General features: G+C 37.8%; 1 long non-coding RNA gene across 1 annotated transcript in view; it reads left to right on the forward strand.

The window, feature by feature from the left end:
• LOC106663077 overlaps window positions 1-3,453 on the forward strand; it is a 51,925-nt gene extending 48,472 nt beyond the window's left edge. The window contains exon 3 of the long non-coding RNA XR_001339990.2: window positions 3,155-3,453. This is a non-coding gene — a long non-coding RNA (uncharacterized LOC106663077). The remainder of the gene's footprint in view (window positions 1-3,154) is intronic.
• Window positions 3,454-6,681: the final 3,228 nt, after the last annotated feature.

Below are 6,681 nucleotides of genomic sequence, written 5' to 3' on the forward strand. Positions count from 1 at the left end.
GGCCCCTTGGCCGTCATCGGTTGACCCAAAAACCGGGTTGACGGTCCCTTTTCCCAGGTCGAAAGACGTGCTTTCGATCGAAAGAAAAAAACGAAAAAGAGAAAAGCAAAAGTGACATTGTTTTGGTGAAAAATCGGCCGAGACTGAAGGTACTCGGTGCGACTGTGACATCGAGCCTGAAAGGTTGGGAAAGAGATCTATCTCTGCAACAAACAACGTGGCCAAAAAGAATAAGAAACGACAGTGTAAGATGAGAGAATGAAAGAGGGAAGTGAAATAGAAAAATGATCTGAAGAAAGTAAGAAATACAGTGCTACCTAGATAAAGATAGTTAGTGACATAAACAGGATAGGAACACATACAATCATACTATGACATACATCTGTATAAAAAGTTAAGTTTTTTAATACTTTCAAGTCCCAACATTGCAAACTAATACAGTCAGTTGCTAATCAATATTGTTACAGTCCATGACAAGGTCGGGACAGATTCTGCCTAGAGAAAATTGAAACCAACTATTACAACTATTAAAAACTTAATTACGTCGCCCTGATGATGACATTAAAATAGGTCGAAAGCTTGCCGGATGATTGAATTTGTTTTTTCATCCAGACCATACCGAGATCCAGATTATTCGTGAGTAACAAAAAATTTGGTCGACACATCTAACACTTTTTTTTATGAGGGTTCGCAACAGCAGAGGTTATATCAACCCTCGGGGTACCGGTGTTTTTGAATAAAAGCTCATTTGTAAGTATGTCGGGTTCGAATGCAGGGTCGCTGGATTCGAACCCGGGAACCTTTACCTTACGATAAAAAAGATAGAAAAAGAGGGTAGAGAGAGAGTGAGTAGTGTGAAAGAGAGAGGGAGGGAGAGAGAGAGAGAGAAAGAGAATAAATGTTAATAGGAGTGAACTATTTTTTTAATCCGGCCCGGAGGACCAAACTGTTTGGAATTAATAAATTAATATGTAGATTGATAGAGAGACAAAAATAAAATAGAGTATAAATGATTTGGGAGTGAGATATAATTTTCAAATTCAAAGAGGGGGAGGGAGACAGGCAGACAGAGAGAGAGAGAGAGAGAGAGAGAGAGAGAGAGAGAGAGAGAGAGAGAGAGAGAGAGAGAGNAAAGGTTAGAGATAAAGAAAGATAGATGGAGTGAAAGAGAGCGATAAAGATATTTAGTGGAAGCGAAACAAATAGATACAGAAAAAAAGATTGAAAAAGAGAGAGAGACATAGAGAGAGGAGAGGTTAGAGATAAAGAAATATAGAAGGAGCGAAAGAGAGAGAGAACAGGAATAGAAATGAAGAAAGAGATATAGATTAGATAGATAAATAGATAGAAAGAGAGGGGACAGAGAGGTTACAGATAAAGGTACATAGAAGGAGCGAGAGAAAGAGAGAAAGGTAGGGAGAGAGAAGTAAGAGATAGAAATATAGAGGGAGCATGAGAGAGAGAGAGAGAGAGAGAGAGAGAAAGAGAGAGATGTTAGTGAAAAATACAGATCGTGTATGAGAATAAGGTCAGAAATAGAGGAATAGCAGGAAGAGAAATAAAAAAAGTGATACAGATTAAATATATATGAAGAGAGGGGAAGAGAATGTGAGTAGTGAGTGAGTGAATGAGAGAGAGAGAGAGAGAAAGAGAGAGAGAGAATAAATGTTAATGGAAGTGAACTATTTTTTTAATCCGGCCCGGAGGACCAAATTTTTTGGAATTAAGAAATTAATATGTAGATTGATAGACGGACGAAAATAAAATAGAGTATGAATGATTTGGGAGTGAGATATCACTTTCCAAATTCCGACCCGGAGGACCAACATATTTCAAATTGACAGATGGATAAACCAACATAAAGAGAGATAAATATGTATTGGTGAATATATTTTGGAGAGAGAGGGGAAGAGAGACAGAGAAGTTAGAGAAAAATACAGATTGTGTATGAGAATATGGTCAGAGACAGAGGGAGAGCAGGAAGAGAAATTAAAAAAGAGATACAGATTAAATAGATAAATAGATAGAAAGAGAGGGAATAGAGGAATAGGAGGGAGTAGATAGATAGAGGTAAACGAATATAAAGGGGGCGAAAGAGAGGACGAAAGGTTAGAGAGAGAGAGAGAGAGAGAGAGAGAGAGAGAGAGAGAGAGAGAGAGAGAGAGAGAGAGAGAGNAGAGAGAGAGAGAGAGAGAGAGAGAGAGAGAGAGAGAGAGAGAATAAATGTTAATGGGAGTGAACTATTTTTTAATCCGGCCCGGAGGACCAAACTGTTTGGAATCAATAAATTAATATGTCGATTGACAGACTGATGAAAATAAAATGGAGTATGAATGATTTTGGAGTGAGATACCATCTTCTAAATTCCGGCCCGGAGTTAGTGAAAAATATAGATAGTTTATGAGAACAAGGTCAGCGATAGAGGGAGAGCAGGAAGAGAAATAACGAAAGAGATACAGGTTTAGATACATGGATAGATAGAGAGGGAGAGTGTGTGTGGGAGAGGAGTAGAATAGGGAAAGAAAACAAGGGAGAGACTGATGAATGGTATATGCTCTATAATAACCATTATTAATGGGGAACTCCCTTTTAAAAATAACCCTTATTAGCCGAAGGTCGTGGGTTCGGATCCTCGTGACACTGGCTGTTTAATCCCAACCAAGACCTTAGATAAAAAGAATAATTAATTGTAATAACCCTCATGTTCTTCATACATAGAACACCAAAAGCGAGACCAGGCGGACATTACTGCTCAAGCATAACGCCGCCAACCATCGACAACACATTTAACCCGATTGCATCCCGGACTCACTGACATGTGCGTTTTTTCCTTTTTATAATTATCCACTCGTCATATCCGGAACTGAAAAGGGATTATCTTTATTTCTATCTGTCCATAAAAAATAATCACAGGCTTAAAAAGCAGACGGGCGTCACGATCCGATTAAAAACGAATCCAATAACGCGTCACGGCGCTGTTGCATAGCGAACCCAAAAGACGCCTGGTTTTCATGACAGAAAATCCTTTAAATATTGACGTTTTCGTTGACACCACTACCCAAAAATTAAGCCCCAAAACAACAAAAACATTGATACAATTATGCTGTTTCCGGATTCAATGCCGTGATCTCGTCAGTTTTCTCTTTTGTTTCAGGAACTCGATTATGCAGGAGAAGCGCGTGGACGCGAGGAGGGCTCGAATGAAAATGGTTTCGATGGGAAATGAATTATGCAGCGGGAAGAAAGCGAGGCAGAACGAAGCCACGGGAGAAAAGCCAACCGCGGACTTCAAGCGACAAACTTAGATGTCCCATTTCATGAGTTCACATGATCTTCACAAACTAAACCTGGCAATCTGAAAAACAAATTTCCCATTTGGTATTTCTTTTCTTCATGTTAATACGTTTTCTTCGCTTATGTTTAACACAGACTTGCATCTTTTTACGCAAATACATTATAGGGAGAGAGAAGTAAGAGATAGAAATATAGAGGGANCTATATATTATATGTATACATAACGTTTTCAACGTCCTAATTTACATTAGTCTTTATTTTCTTGATTAATATTTGTTCCTAAAAAATATTTTTTGTGCAATTATTACTGGCACGTTGTATGATTTTATTATGACTATTATTATTATAAGCAAAACCAACCAAATGTAAGTACATAAAAATTTAAAGGTGGAGCGTTTTTTTTTTGTGCACCAATGTATTAAAAAAATATATATAACTTAATTTAAAAAAATATTTAATTACTATAAATATTATATGTATACATAACGTTTTTTACGTCCTAATGTACATTAGTCTTTATTTTCTTGATTAATATTTGTTCCTAAAAAAAATTATTTTTTTGTACAATTATTTCTAACAAGTTGTATAATTTTATTATTACTATTATTATTACCAAAACCAACCAAACGTAAAACGTAAAAAAAAAAGTATAATTATTATAAATATTACATGAATACATTTTTTTTTACTGGGGCTTCCGGCATCTAGGTCATTTCAGCCCCCAACTAAGTCAATATTCTATTTACACTTTCAAACACTACTTTCATACAAATAAATACACTCACGCACATAAATACATCCATACAATACACTCATTCCGTTTGGTCGGTGGAGTACTTTTATAAATATTCCGCCATCGACCCCGAACACACACTCATACGCTCTCAACGTTCGAGGGGCGATGATGATGTTATATTTCATCATCACCCCTCGCCATTCACGCTAATAAATACATACACTCAGACAAAGCATATAGACACACAACACATAAGACATATTATATACAATAAAAAAACCCAATAAAAAGCGGAACAGAGGAAACTGAAAGTCGCTGCAGTGCTCGAGTACCATCTTCAGATTGGATGGCATGCCTACACGCTCCCTGTAGGGAGCCAAGGCATGTTCCAGTATGTGGGACACATCGAGCAACATTTCTCTGCATAAGGGGCACCTGCGCAGGCTTTGAACCAAGAGCAGGTGCCCGTCTGTCAACCGTGTATGGCCTATTCTTAATCGCGTAAAGACGATTCCTTGTTTCCGGCTCAGGTTCTCGGGGGACCGTCTACGAATCGTGCTCTTGACGCGTAAAAGCATTTCGGACGACCGGCCCACTAACGCTGCCATCTTTCTTTTATCATGTTCTTTACTGCTAGCTTGGCGTCAGAGGGCCTGGTCGCGATGGTCCGGTCTGGAGAGTGGGACGTCCGGGCCTTTGCCGCCTCGTCCGCATGTTCATTACCCTCCAGCAAAATTTGTTGTTAAAAAATTATTTTTGTATTTATAGTTTTGTAATTATTATTTTATAATTTTATTATTACTTTCACTAATTTCGTGGTCCTTGACCAATTAATATATTACAATTAATTAAGGTTTTTAATTGAGATAAAAAAGTCAATGGCACGAGCGGGATTCGAACTGATGATCTTCGGCTAGATACGCCGCTGCTTTACCNTTGTCGTGTCGCTTTTTTGTTTATTGACTCATACCTCCTCATTCATTCAGTATTTCTCTGACCGTTCAATCACTCATTTTCCCGTGAACCAGTTTGTTAGTTATCTCGCTCAGTTATTCAACTGTTCCTTGAACCAACAACGTTCGGTTTCAACTCTCCTTGTCCTTCATCAGATTCTATACTTAACTCATTCTCAAACACATTCGAACATTGCTAGTCGTTCACGCGCTTTTTTTTTCCAACTACTTATCCACATAAAACATTCAGTCTTTAACATCCGTTGTCATTCACACGCTCATTTATGGAACTATTCGTTCACTGCTAACTCAATTCTCTCAGTTGTTTAACTTGCTATTCAACCACTTATTTTTCTTTATTTGCAAATATGTTGTTCATTTTCTGCCAATATTGTACACACAGAATACTACAAATTATGTTCTTTTACTTAAGTCCTTGTAATTTTAGCGATATGCAAAAAAGAGCCCACGGTTGCGATCAAGGCGAAGTCAAACAATGCCCTGAATTTTCAATGCAAATGAGCCGTCAGGCCATTTTAGAAACGCCATCGGACATTAATTTAAACCAGCTCGGGACGTGTAAAGATAAGTGGATAAAAGGTCCGAAAGGACAAAGGCAGAAAAAGGAAAAAAGGCAGGACAGTTGCATAGATACAGGAAGTAGCAGCGCGGCAGGAAAGGGGCAAGGCTGTGGGAAACTGGACCAAAATCAAAATCGCAGCCTTTTGTCATATCGTACTTTTCCGATTTTACGCTTAAACAATTAATTTCAAAAAGAGAAAAATTCCTCCGTCCAAATGAAATAAATAACAGTGTGTTAAAGCAATTCGAATATTCCTAGGATGTTTTTTTTTTATTCTTTCTTCACCCTCCCAGCCGAATTCCGATGGAATAAATAATTTTTTTTTATTTGACCCCAAAGCGTAAATGGAGAACGTGCGCGGAGTACGATTAGATAAGAATGAGTCATGTCATGTGAAGTGTCACTGACTCTGATTGCCTTTTGGTCGAAGGGGGGTCCCGAAATTCCTCATGTCAACCATCCCCAGCCTTCTTGATCGATTCAAATATTGTATTAACATTTTTTTTTTATTTTACCCCATTTTACCACCCAGGGTGTAAAACGATGTATTCGGCAGGACTTCACAGGTCGGAGTCGTCAAATTGCGATTTTCCGCAACCCCCTCCTACTTGGATGAAAAGTGAAAACAGGCGACGATTTTCATTCTATCTAGCTGACGCCTGTTTTCTTCCATCTGGACCTGCTGAGGTCAGCGTGGACAAAAATCCGTCCATATACGATCAAGGAATGAAATGTATCCTAAAGAGGCAAAGAAGGGGAAGGAGAAGACAGATATAAGGTTAAGGTAAGGTTAAGAAGGTGATAGGAAGAGTGTAATAATGGAGAAAGAGTAAATGAGGAAATTAGAGAAATTGGAATTGCTAAACGGCAAGAGATAGAGTTGAGAGATAGATAAATAGATTAAATATATATCTAAAAAAATATTGTACATATGTATTCATAGTTTGAAAAAATATACGTTTTGACACAACACCGATATTTTCAGGCCTGATCATCGGTTTTAAATACATGGATATATCGAAATGTATTTGATTAAATATCGGTCTGAAATATCGATATTTTAATATGTCGATAGCTTGAAAACACGTTTTGTAATAATCAGTTTTAAATGTATG

This window comes from Cimex lectularius, unplaced genomic scaffold (assembly GCF_000648675.2).
Source record: "Cimex lectularius strain Harlan isolate CLEC.00 unplaced genomic scaffold, Clec_2.1 scaffold265, whole genome shotgun sequence".
In the NCBI taxonomy this organism is placed as follows: domain Eukaryota; kingdom Metazoa; phylum Arthropoda; class Insecta; order Hemiptera; family Cimicidae; genus Cimex; species Cimex lectularius.